The 13840-nt window shown below is 44.9% G+C and overlaps 1 pseudogene; it reads left to right on the forward strand.

Annotated features, from left to right (window-relative positions):
• The first annotated feature begins 760 nt into the window (after nt 1-760).
• LOC136386090 (histone chaperone ASF1-like) lies at nt 761-2576 on the forward strand (annotated as a pseudogene).
• Nucleotides 2577-13840: the final 11264 nt, after the last annotated feature.

The following is a 13840-nucleotide window of genomic DNA, read 5'->3' on the forward strand; positions in this document are numbered from 1 at the left end:
TGTTACTTAGCTTTTATTTTATTTTTAAAAATATTTTATTTATTGACTTTAGAGAGGAGAGAGAGAGAGAGAGAGAGGAGCCAGAAGCATAAACTCTTAGTAGTTGCTTCTTTATGTGCCTTGACCTAGGCAGACCCAGGGTTTCAAATCAGCAACCTCAGCATTCTAGGTCAATGCTTTATCCACTGTGCCACAACAGGTCAAGTGTTATTTAGCTTTTAAAAAGAGGGAAATTAAAACACATGATGCAACACAGATTAACCTTGAAGACGTTTCGCTAAGTGAAAAGCCAGTCACAAAAAGATAAATTCTGTATGGTTCCATTTATATGATGTATCTGTTAGGCAGGATAAAAGTTATCAGTAAAAGGGGAAGGGGAAAAAAGTGTTCATCTCACCCACTGAAGGAGGGAGTCATCGGTCTTAAGACCTGCCAAAACAAAATTACCAGATGTTCAAATGGCCTTGAAACCCTGTATGTTAGACCCAATATCAGGGAAGGGGAGCTTTGAAACTCTATATGTTAGTCCCAATAACAGGGAAATAAATCCTTGAAGCTAAGAATATATAACTTCAAGAGCCCCAATAGGAGGTGCGTTTAGACAAGCAGAGTTTGCCTACTTGTGTTTTGTGCCAAGTGTATAGCTTTGCTTAATAAGCTGCCTCCTTTGCTTGAATGCTGCACCCTGTCTCTTGCCTGAATTCTTTCTTGAGAGCATGATAAGAACCAAGGAGGGGTTTTTGTTTGTTTTTTTCAAAATATGGCAAAGGTTCAGGTGAAAAATGTAGTGGTGCTGGATAACCCTTCTCCTTCCTACAACCCATTCCAGTTCGAGATCACCTTCGAGTACATCAAGGACCTGTCTGAAGACTTGGAATGGAAAATTACCTAGTGGGCTCTGCAGAAAGTAAAAACTACTATCAAGTTTTAGGCTCTGTTTTAGTGGGCCCTGTTCCTGCGGGAAGGCGTATGTTTGTATTTCAGAAAGATGCACCTAGTCCAGGACTCATTCTAGGCGCAGACAGTAGGTGTAACAGCTGTGCTAATTACATGCACCTATAGAGGTCAAGAATTCATTAGATTTGGCTATTATGATAATAATCAATATACTGAGACAGAATTAAGGGAAAATCCATCAGTAAAACCAGACTTCTCTAAGCTTCAAAAGAATATTTTGGCGTTTAATCCCAGTCACAAGATTCCACATTAACTGGGAAGATAACACAGAAACACTTGAAGATGCAGAGAGCAGTAATCCAAACCCACAGTCACTTCTTTCAACATATGCATTACCTTCAGCATCAAAGGGATGGTCCATGTCAGAAAACTCCCTAAATGCTGTGGTGAGATTCAAATAATTTAACAACCAGTTTTCTGCCCTAAAGATAGTTTTAAGTATTTAAAAATAATATACCACCTGACCAGGAGGTGGCGCAGTGGATAGAGTCAAACTGGGACACAGAGGACCCAGGTTTGAAACCCCGAGGTCTCCAGCTTGAGCGTGGGCTCACCAGCTTGAGTGCAGGGTTGCTGGCTTGAGCATGGGATCATAAGCATGATCCCATGGTCGATGGCTTGAGCCCAAAGGTTGCTGGCTTAAGCAAGGCGTCACTTACTCTGCTGTAACCCCACCCCCTCAAGGTTCATATGAGAAAGCAATCAATGAACAATGAAGGTGCTGCAACGAAGACTTGATGCTTCTCATCTCTCTCCCTTCCTGTCTGTCTGTCCCTCGCTCTGTCTCTGTCACAAAACAAAACAAAAATGATATATCGAAAGGTGGTTTATTATTTCATGCATTTAATACTTAAATAAGAACAATAAGAGGTACACAAAACTAGAATATGGTATAAGAAAGAGTGTGTATATATATATTTTTTCTTTTTTTGTGGCAGAGACAGAGAGAGTCAGAGAGAGGGATAGATAGGGACAAACAGACAGGAAGGGAGAGAGATGAGAAACATCAATTTTTCATTGAGGTTTCTTAGTTGTTCATTGCTTGCTTTCTCATATGTGCCTTGACCGCGGGTCTACAGCAGACCGAGTAACCCCTTGCTTGAGCCAGCGACCTTGGGCTCAAGCTGGTGAGCCTTGCTCAAACCAGATGAGCCCGCGCTCAAGCTGGTGACTTCGGGCTCTCAAACCTGGGTCCTCCGCATCCCAGTCCGATGCTCTATCCATCGCGCCACCGCCTGGTCAGGGAAAGAGTTTTAAAATATTAATGAAAATATATTAAGTAATATCTGACAAAAAGCAATAAAACTGTTATGTAAGATATTTCCGTATTGTTTCTTGATTGGCGTCCTCACTTGCAACTTTTTCACCTATGGACAGAGTGAACATTACTACGAGCACTTAGAATATGTTGTTGCACAAATGAATGTTAAAGAAGAATAAGGAATGAATTTGTGATTTCCACATTGGGTGGCTGCCCAGGCACCCACCTTAGAGAGAACCCTGATTACAAGTGCCATTTTAAACAACCAGTTTGGCAAATTCAACAAAAAACTAGGAAACCGGCTGAATCCCATCATTGACTAAATGTTATGTTAGAATCCCACATGAACTGCATGTGAACACCTGCCATCCCTTTAGTATAAAATTAAGCTAAAAAAAAACATAATTTCATGGCATGTGGTGGCATAGTGGATAAAGTGTCGACCTGGAACACTGAGGTCGCCGGTTCAAAGCCCTGGGCTTGTCTGGTCAAGGCATATACGGGAGTTGATGCTTCCTGCTCCTCACCCCTCCTCTCTTTCACTCTCTCTTGATTTCTCTCTCTCTCTCTAAAATGAATAAAGTCTTAAAATATTTTAAAAAACACACAGAGAACAATTTCCCTGAAATTCTGTAAGTCACTAAAATACAATGTGAAGAATTTGTTTAAAAAACTTTGTTTGAAAAACATCCTGTAGAAAGTTTATAAGAAAAGCAGTATTTGAGCAAATTGTGGAATATAAAAACAACTATTTTTAAGTTTAAAAAAAATGAGGAGGGAGCCTAACTATCGCTAGTGCAGTGGACAAGCATTAACCAAAGACCACTGAGGTCACCATTGGAAATCTCCAGGTTGCCAGTTCTGAGCGTGGGGTCATCAGCTTGAGTGCAGGCTTGCTGGCTTGAGTGGGGGATCATCTTCATGATCCCAAAGGTCCCCAGCTCGAGCCCAAAAGGTCGTTGGAGTGAAAAGCCCAAGGCCCCTGGCTTGAGCAAGGGGAAGTTGGTTCAGCTTGAGCCAGAAGTTTGATCCCCGGTCAAGACACCTACAAGAAACAATCAAGGCACAACTAAAGTGAAAGCAGCTATGAGTTGATGTCTCTCTCTCTCTCTGTGTCTCTCTCGCAAAATTAATTGATTAATTAGTTAAAGTTAAGGAGAACATTAAACTGTTAAATGTTAAAAAGAAAAAAAAAGAACCAAGGTGGCCTGACCAGGTGGTGGCGCAGTGGATGGAGTGTAGGACAAGGATGCAGAGGACCCAGGTTCGAAACCCCAAGGTCACTGGCTTGAGCACAGGCTCACCAGCTTGAGCGCAGGGTCACTGGCTTGAGTGTGGGATCATAGACATGACCCCATGGTAGTTGGCTTGAGTCCAAAGGTTGCTGGCTTGAAGCCCAAGGTCACTGGCTTGAGCAAGAGGTTATTGACTCTGCTGTAGCCCCCCCCACCCCGGTCAAGGGACATATGAAAAAGCAATCAGTGAACAACTAAGGTGCCACAATGAAGAATTGATGCTTATCACCTTGCTCCCTTCCTGCTTGTCTGTCCTTGTCTGTCCCTCCCTCTGTCTCTGTCACAAAAAAAAAAGAAAAAAAGAACTGAGGTGGCAAAAGCCCCAGGGACTGAGGCCCTGGCGGAATAACGTGGTTAGTTAGAGCATTGTCCCAAAGCACAGAGGTTGCCAGTTCAATCCTGGGTCAGGGCACATACAGGAACAGATCAATGTTCCTGTCTCTGTCTCTCCCTCCCTCTCGCTAAAATCACTCCCTCACTTCCTTCAGGTCTCTGCTCAAATGTCACCTTATCACAGAAGGTTTCTGACCAACCCAAATAAAATAGCAACCCCTACTCCTACGTAGCCCTTCCTGTATTCTAATTTATTTTATCTCTAGTGTGTGTGTGTGTGTGTGTGTGTGTGTGTGTGTGTGTGTGTGAATCACCTTTCTTTTTTTTAAGAGAGAGAAAGAGGAAGGGAAAGAGGTGAGAAGCATCAACTCATAGTTGTGGCACTTTAGTTGTTTATTGATTGCTTTCTCATATGTACCTTGACTGGGGGGTTCCAGCCGAGCCAGTGACCCCTTGCTCAAACCAGCAACCTTTGGGCTCAAGCCAGCGACAGTGGAAACATGTCAATGATCCACGCTCAAGTTGGTGACCTCAGAGTTTTGAACCTGAAACTTCAGTGTCTCAGGTTGACGCTCTATCCACTGCCTCACCACTGGTCAGGCTCACCTTTTACTTTTAATACTAGTTAAGAATGACCAGGTTGAAAAACAAAGGTTGCTAGCTTGAGGGGCTGGCTTGAGCATGGGATCATAGACATGACCCCACGGTTGCTGGCTTGAGCCCAAAGGTCACTGGCTTGAAGCCGGGGCACTGGCAAGGTCTCCGGGGCAATGCTATATTCACTGAACTAACCGGCCAGGGCCTATTAAAACAATTTTTATAGAAGAAAGTTTATTTATTTATTTATTTTTTTTTTTAAGTAGATTTTTTAAATTTATTTATTCATTTTAGAGGGGGGGGGGAGAGAGAAGGGGGAGGAGCAGGAAGCATCAACTCCCATATGTGCCTTGACCAGGCAAGCCAGGGTTTTAAACCGGCAACCTCAGTGTTTCCAGGTTGACGCTTTATCCACTGCGCCACCACAGGTCAGGCAGAAGAAAGTTTATTTAGAAAGTCACAGAGGTGGAAGAAATGGGCTCAGGAAACAAGTTACAGAGGCAAAAGAAGGGCCCTTGGAGTTTAGGAGAGAGAAAGGTAATTTGCCTGGGGGGGAAGAAGAGGGAGAGAGCACCAATAACACCTCTACTGAAATGTAATTCCTGTACTAAATAATTCAGCATTTAAAGTGTACAATTAAATGGTTTTTAGTATACTTACAGAGTTATGCAACCATCACCACAATCAGTTTTAGAACATTTTAATCACCCTCAAAAGAAAACCCATACCCCTTATTGGTCATTGCCCTTTTCTTCCTCCTCCCACCCTAGCCCTAGGCAATCACTAACCTACTTTCTGTCTATGGATTTGCCTATTCTGGACATTTCATACACATGGAATCATACAATCTGCAGGTGGTCTTTTGTGACTGGCGTCCTTCACTTAGCATACTATTTTCTTTTTTTTTTTAATGAATTCTTTTTAATTTAACTTTTTAAGACTTTATTCATTTTAGAGAGAAGATAGAGAGAAGGGAGGAGCAGGAAGCATCAACTTCCATATGTGCCTTGACCAGGTAAGCCCAGGGTTTTGAACTGGCGACCTCAGTGTTCCAGATGACACTTTATCCACTATACCACCACAGGTCAGGCTTCTTTTTTTTTTTTTTAAAGAGACAGAGAGAGAGTTACAGACAGACAGGAAGTGAGAGAGATGAGAAGCATCAACTTGCCTGACCTGTGGTGGTGCAGTGGATAAAGCATTGACCTAGAATGCTGAGGACACCGGTTGGAATCCCTGGGCTGGCCAGGTCAAGACACATACAGGAAGCAACTACTACGAGTTGATGCTTCCTGCTCCTCCCCTCTTTTTCTCTATCCCCCCCTAAAAATTAATAAATAAAATCTTAAAAAAAAAATCAACTCATACTTGTGGCACTTTAGTTATTCATTGATTAATTTCTCATACGTGCTTTGACCAGAGACTACAGTTAAGCCAGTGACTCCTTCCTCAAGCCAGCAACCAAGCCACGTGACCTTTTGCTCAAGCCAGCAACCTTGGGCTTTAAGTCAGCAACCTCTAGGCTCAAGCCAGCAACCATGGGGTCATGTCTATGATCCCACGCTCAAGCCAGCAATCCTGCACTCAAGCTGGTGAGCCTGTGCTCAAGCTGGATGAGTCTGTACTCAAGCCAGCGGCCTCAGGGTTTTGAACCTGGGTCCTCAGTGCCCCAGGTCGATGTTTTATCCACTGTACCACCATCTGGACAGGTAAAGATTTTGTTTATTGATTTTACGGGGAGGAGGGAAGCGAGAAGTATCAACTCATAGTTACTTCACTTTAGATGTACATTGATTATATGCCATATGTGCCTTGACCGGGCAAGCCCACATGTCAAACCTGTGATATCATCACTCCAGGTCCATGATTTATCCACTGCACCACCACAGGCCAGGCCATTTTCAATTTTTAACCTTTTATTTATTTTTGGGGTTTTTTTGTTTGTTTTTTGTATTTTTTCTGAAGTTGGAAACGGGGAGGCAGTCAGACAGACTCCTGCATGCGCCCGACCAGGATCCACCCAGCATGCCCACAAGGGGGCGATGCTCTGCCCATCCGGGGCGTTGCTCTGTTGCAACCAGAGCCATTCTAGCACCTGAGGCAGAGGCCATAGAGCCATCCTCAGCGCCCGAGCCAACTTTGCTTTAATGGAGCTTTGGCTGCAGGACGGGAAGAGAGAGACAGAGAGGAAAGAGAGGGGGAGGGATGGAGAAGCAGATGGGCGCTTCTCCTGTGTGCCCTTGCCGGGAATCGAACTCGGGACTCCTGCACGCCAGGCCAACACTCTACCACTGAGCCAACTGGCCAGGGCTCAATTTTTAACCTTTTAAAAGTTTTTATTTATTGCGTGACCAGGCGGTGGTGCAGTGGATGGAGCATCGAACTGGGATGCGGAGGACCCAGGTTCGAGACCCCAAGGTCACCAGCAGCGTGGGCTCATCTGGCTTGAGCAAAGAGCTCACCAGCTTGGACCCAAGGTCGCTGGCTCGAGCAAGGGGTTACTCGGTCTGCTGTAGACCCGCGGTCAAGGCACATATGAGAAAGCAATCAATGAACAACTAAGGAGTCGCAACGAAAAACTGATGATTGATGCTTCTCATCTCTCTCCGTTCCTGTCTGTCTGTCCCTATCTATCCCTCTCTCTGACTCTCTGTCTCTGTAAAAAAAATAAAAAAATAAAAGTTTTTATTTATTGATGAGAGAGAGAGGAGAGAGAGAGGAGAGAGAGCGAGAGAGAGAGAGCAAGGAATTTATTGTTCCACCCATTTATGCATTCATTAGTTGATTTTTGTATGTGCCCTGACAGGGGATTGTACCTGTAACCTTGGGGCATCAGGACGATGCTCTAACCAACTGAGCTACCCGTCCAGGGCTTAGCATACTACTTTCTTTTTTTCTCCTTCATTTAAACATTTTTTTTTTTTTTGCATTTTTCCGAAGCTGGAAATGGGGAGAGACAGTCAGACAGACTCCCGCATGCGCCCGACCGGGATCCACCCGGCACGCCCACCAGGGGCGACGCTCTGCCCACCAGGGGGCGATGCTCTGCCCCTCCGGGGGTCGCTCTGCCGCAACCAGAGCCACTCTAGCGCCTGGGGCAGAGGCCAAGGAGCCATCCCCAGCGCCCGGGCCATCCTTGCTCCAATGGAGCCTTGGCTGCAGGAGGGGAAGAGAGAGACAGCTGCAGGAGGGGAAGAGAGAGACAGAGAGGAAGGAGGGGGGGTGGAGAAGCAAATGGGCGCTTCTCCTATGTGCCCTGGCCGGGAATCGAACCCGGGTCCCCTGCACGCCAGGCCGACGCTCTACTGCTGAGCCAACCGGCCAGGGCTAAACATTTTTTATATACTGACTTTAGCATACTGTTTTCAGGGTTCTTCCATGTTGTTGTTTTCCTCCTGCTTCTTTTTATGCCTAGGCACCTTTGTTTGGATAACAGATATTGTAAATGTTACCTTGTAGGTGCTGGGTTATTATTCATATAAATCTTCCTGACCTTTGTACTGAGATAGTTAAGTTACTTTGAAACCCTTTGATGTCTCAGGGTCTTCCTTTTATGATTTGTTAAGTGGGTCTGGAGCAGTACAGAAAATCCTCACTTAACATTGTTCATAGGTTCTACAACTTTAAGAAAAATAATGTATAACAAAACCAATCTTACCATAGGCTAATTGTTACAAACAAGAGTTAAGTTCTGCCTGACCTGTGGTGGCGCAGTGGATAAAGCGTCGACCTGGAAATGCTGAGGTCGCCGGTTCGAAACCCTGGGCTTGCCTGGTCAGGCACATATGGGAGTTGATGCTTCCAGCTCCTCCCCCCTGTCTCTCTCTCCTCTCTCTCTCTCTCTCTCCTCTCTAAAATGAATAAATAAAATAAAAAGAAAAGAGAAAAAAAAATAAAAAGAATTAAGTTCCTACAGCATCTCCTCAACATTATAATGAAACAATAAAAGAATGGTGTTATTTGTAATTTTTTTTTTAATTTTAGTGAGAGGAGGGGAGGCAGAGAGACAGACTCCCTCATGTGCCCTGGCAGGGATCCACTCGGCAAGCCCACTAGGAGGCAATGGTCTGCCTATCTGGGGTCGTTGCTCCATTGCAAAACAACAGGGCCATTTTTTTAGTACCTGAGGCAGAGGCCACAGAGCCATCCTCAGTTCCCGAGGTTAACTTACTCAAACCAATTGAGCCATGGCTGTGGGAGGAGAAGAGAAAGAGAGAGAGAGAAGCAGATGGGTGCTTCTCCTATGTGCCCTGACTGGGAATTGAACCTGGGACAGCCACACACTGGGCCAATGCTCTACCACTGAGCCAACCAGCAAGGGCAGAAAATGATATTATTTGAAGGCCTATCCTACTAAGTCTAGGGCTAATTATTCCCCACGACTGAGGTTTCCTGTGTATTCTATGCCCTGTGAATTATGAGTTTTCCAGTCTGACTGGTAGGAGCTGACACAATTCTCTGTTGTGTGGTAGGCCCTATTCCCTCCAATCCATTTGGATGGTTCTTCCCCTGGCCTTGGGTCGTTTCCTCATATGCACGCATTGATCAATATTCTGCTGAATGCTCAAGGGAACCCTCTGCACATCTCTGTGGTTCCCTCTCTATGCAGTTCTGTCCTGATTTTTGTTTTTGTTTGTTTCTATTTTTGTTTTTCTCTCTCCTGATAGTCTATCCTTTGAACCCTAGCTGCTATTGTCTCTCTAGTCTATCTCAACTTAGAAAGGCTAACAGGCTGTGCCTCAGTCTCCCTTTCCTCCACCCCCCAGACCTATGCAGACACTAAATTATTTTCTGTCTCTATGGATTTCTCAATTCTGGACCTTTCATATAAATAGTATAACATACAGGTGGTTCTTTGTGAATGACTTCTTTCATTACATATACTGTTTTCTTTTTTCCTTTCTTTCTTTTTGTGACAGAGACAGAGAGATACAGAGAGAGGGACAGATAGGGACAGACAGACAGGAAGGGAGAGAGATGAGAAGCACCAGTTTTTCATTGCAGCACCTTAGTTGTTCATTGATTGCTTTCTCATATGTGCCTTGACCAAGGGGCTACAGCAGACCGAGTGACCCCTTGCTCAAACCCAGCGACCTTGAATCCAAGCTGGTGAACTTTGCTCAAACCAGATGAACCCGCGCTCAAGCTGGCGACCTCGGGGTCTCGAACCTGGGTCCTCTGCATCCCAGTTCGACGCTCTATCCACTGCGCCACTGCCTGGCCAGGCTTTTTTTTTTTTTAATTATTTATTGATTTGAGAGAGAGAGAGAGAGAGGGAGAGAGGGAGGAAGGGAGAGAAAGACTGAAACATCAATCTGTTTTGAATGTGCCCCAACCAGAGATTGAACTGGCAATCTTTGTGTATTGGGACAATGCTCTAACCAACTGAGCTAGCCAGCCAGGGCAGCATACTTTCAAGGTTCTATCATGCATGTAACCCCCGATTCTTGCTATGCCTGGTTATCTTTGTTTGGATAACAGAAATGGTAAACGTTATCATTTAGGTGCTGGTAATAATAATAATAATAATAATAATAATAATAATTCCTATATATCTTCCTGACCTTTGTACTGAGATAGTTGAGTTACTTGGAAACAGTTTGATCTTTCAGGGTCTTCCATTTATGATTTAAGTGGGTCTGAAACAATACTAAGTCTAGGCCCATCCCCTTCTTCCTCTCTGTCTCTCTCTTCCCCTCCCGCAGCCAAGGCTCCATTGGAGCAAAGATGGCCCGGGCGCTGGGGATGGCTCCTTGGCCTCTGCCCCAGGCGCTAGAGTGGCTCTGGTCGCGGCAAAGCGACACCCCGGAGGGACAGAGCATCGCCCCCTGGTGGGCAGAGCGTCGCCCCTGGTGGGCGTGCCGGGTGGATCCCTGTCGGGCGCATGCGGGAGTCTGTCTGACTGTCTCTCCCCGTTTCCAGTTTCAGAAAAATACAAAAAAAAAAAATACTAAGTCTAGGGATAATTTTTTCCCCCATTGCCATAGCATGGAATCTCTAGAAGTGCTATTCTGAGGCAATTATAGGACTCATCTTGTTTGCCATTTCTCAGGGATCACTGTCCTTCATTGCCTGATGCTTATATCTTGAAAAGGATTGTTTCATGTATTTTGTCTATTTTGGGGGGTGTTGTTTCATACAGGAGGGTAAATTTGGTCCCCATTACTCCATCTTGACTAAAAGTGCATGACTGAGGGGTTATATTTATGACACCTCTTGACAGAGGGACCTACAGAATTTGCCAGTGCCAATGCAGAAGAATCAGGAATAATATATACACTCTTTGACTTGAGTGACAAACTGGGTGTTGTGGTACCATTGGTTGAGATGACAGAGAAAGGAGGGTGTTTTAACCAAGGAAATTCCAGAGATCTGTTTAGACGGTTTAAGTCTGAGATGCCTTATGAGACATCTATGTGAACATGTCATATAGCACATGAAACTGTTGGTCAGGATAGGTCTGATATATAGGCCTAAATTAATGGATCTTCCAAAAATTTGCAATAATTATGACTATGAGACAAGATGAAGTCACTTAAGGAGACAATATTGGCTACAAAAGCAAGGGGGACAGGATCATACCCAAAGATACACCAATATTTGAAAATTGAATAAAGGTGGATTAGCCAGAGATGTAGGAGAAAACCAAGAAAGAGCAAGAAACTGTGGAGCCCTGGCCAGGGAGCTCAGTTGGTTAGAGCTACCTATACAACAAGGTTGTGGGTTCAATCCCTGGTCAAGTCATATATAAGAATCAACCAGCCCTGGCCAGTTGGCTCAGGGATAGAGCATTGGCCCAGTGTGTGGATATTCCAGGTTTGATTCCTGGTCAGGGCACATAGGAGAAGCACCCATCTGCTTCTCCAACCCTCCTTCTCTCGATTCTCTCTCTCTCTCTCTCTCTCTCTCTCTCTCTCTCTCTCTCTCTCTCCTCCCTCCTCTCCCCCTCTCCCCCTCCTGTAGCCATGGCTCGATTGGAGGGAGTTGGTCCTGAGTGCTAAGGCTGGCTTCATGGTTTCACCTTAGGTGCTAAAATATCTCAGTTGCTCAGCTGAGCAATGGAGCAAAGTCCCATATAGACAGAGCATCACCTCTTAGTGGGCTTGCTGGGTGGGTCGCAGTGAGGGTGCATGCGGGAGTCTGTCTCTGCCTCCCCTTTTCTCACTGAATAAAAAAAAAATCAGCCAATAAATTTATAAATCAGTGGTACATAAATCTATGCTTTTCTCTTTCTCCCTCCCCCCTTCCTCTCTCTCTCTAAAATCAAGAAAGAAAAAGAAATTCTAGAATGTGCTGGGCAGTCACAGAAGAGGGTAGAGAAGTAAATGCTGTTTTGGCAAGATTATTATTCATCGGTGATCTGGTTGAGCAGTCTCAGACATACGAGTGACAGAAGCCAAACTGAATTAAGTTAACTATGATCTGGGACATGAAGAAATATATCATGAAAAAGGCTAGAAGACTGGCTTTGCTGAGGAGCACAGCAACGGAGTCACTCCATGGATGTTGACAACACAGTACATGAAACAACCTAGAAAGATGGCCATCAGTAGGGGAACAGCTGAACAATGCTACATTTATTCCACCAAATACCATGAATCAGTTTAAAAGGATAGATGAAACACATCTCCACCATATAGTAATGATTTTTAAACAATACTTGGGAAAAAAGTAAAGGATGAATGGATTTTATCAATGTCAATATCTTGAGACTAAGCCACCGGCTGGAGAGCTCAGTTGGTTAGAGCTTTGTCCCAAAGCACAACTCTTGCTGGTTCGATTCCAGGTCAGGGCACACACAGAAACAGATCAATGTTCCTGTTTCTCTCTCTCTCCCTCTCTCTCTAAAATCAACAAAATAAACATTAAAAAAAAGAAAGTTTATATATGATTCCATACATAGGTGGGACATAAAAATGAGACTCAGAGACATGGACAACAGTGTTGGGGTTACAGGGTGGGGGGAAGGAGAGGGAGGGTGTTGGTGGAGGGGAGAGGCACAAAGAAAACCAGTTAGAAGGTGACGGAAGACAGATGGAGGCTCCAGTGAGATAGACCGTGTAAGACCCCTCCTCACGGAGTGGGCTGCAGCAGACGTTGGTAGCTGGCCAGCCTCCGGCAGTTGCCGTTTGGAAACTGAATTTGGCTGATTTGAAACATTTGGAGTCTTGAGACTGTTTGTCAAGCCCCTCAGTGAGATCTTCTGAGCATGGCTTTTAAGGTCTATAATGACCAAGGAAGTAACAGAAAAGGCAAATAAGGCCCAAAAGAAGTCAGGAAATACCAACTTTTGGCTCCAGCGCCCTAAGGGGCTTTATCAAGGTCCTGCTCCAGAGTAGAAAGAAAGGTCATTGAACTGAAGCCTGCCAGGCTTCCTGGCCCCATCAAGGGACATGTCTGTGCTGTGGAAAGAGGGACATGAGAAGGTAAGCTGCCCCCTTGCTCCATGGAGGGAGGGTTCAGTGTCTTCTAGCCCTGCTCCAGCTACCTGTGACCTGACCTTGCCCAGCGTGCTGGGAATTGCCACTGGAGGCCTAAGGACATCGTTCAGGAGCCTAAGGTATTTCTTCCAAGTAGCAGATAAGCTAATAACATGAGGGCCATCTACTATGCCTTGCTTGAATATTTAAGTTTTATTTATCCCTCAAAGATCTCTACTGTGGGTATTGACAGTCTGGTTTTATTGCTTTATGTTTAGTGTCTCCTTTATTTCTCTTATCTCAATGCCCCATGCCTATTATAGGCTGGGACCTGCTGCTAATTCCAGCTAGAAGCAGTAGTCACTAGGACTTAAACTCTAACTGCAAAGTGTAGAAATGTAACACCCTTTCCCTAAGTACTTACAGGTTTTATAGGTTACTCAGCAAACTGTTCAAAGACTGTCCAAGAGGCACTTCTAGCAGTACACCACCCAAGGACTGACTCCCATGTAGATGGGTCCAGACACCATGATCCCGACCACTCCCACTGCTGCCAAGGTAGAAGGCATACCCGCCTGGGTCCTCCACAGCCAGCTGAAGCTTGCAGTCCCAGCAGAGACACCTTTGTGGACAGCGAAGACTGACCCTGCCAACCCTTGTAAGCTGACCCTGAGAAGGACCGCATGCCCTGCTTCAGCCACAAACCAGAAGTTAACTGGTCCACACATGGAGACTTTGGGGAGGGAGGGAAACTAAGGTAAAGGAAAGCCAAGTAAGTCATCTTAAGGTTTGATGCATGTACTGCTATGAGTCATACAGAAAGGGGTGTAGGTCCCTTGGCTGAAAGAGAAGCTACAAGGTAAATGAAAGTTATGTATGTGCTCATAGCTACCACTATAGAATAATCTGTGAATATTGGTCATGTGTCCAATAGGCTACTTATGAAAAGGACACCTCCAAAAAGCAATCTTTAAAAG

The sequence above is a fragment of the Saccopteryx leptura genome, chromosome X (genome assembly GCF_036850995.1).
Source record: "Saccopteryx leptura isolate mSacLep1 chromosome X, mSacLep1_pri_phased_curated, whole genome shotgun sequence".
NCBI lineage: Eukaryota > Metazoa > Chordata > Mammalia > Chiroptera > Emballonuridae > Saccopteryx > Saccopteryx leptura.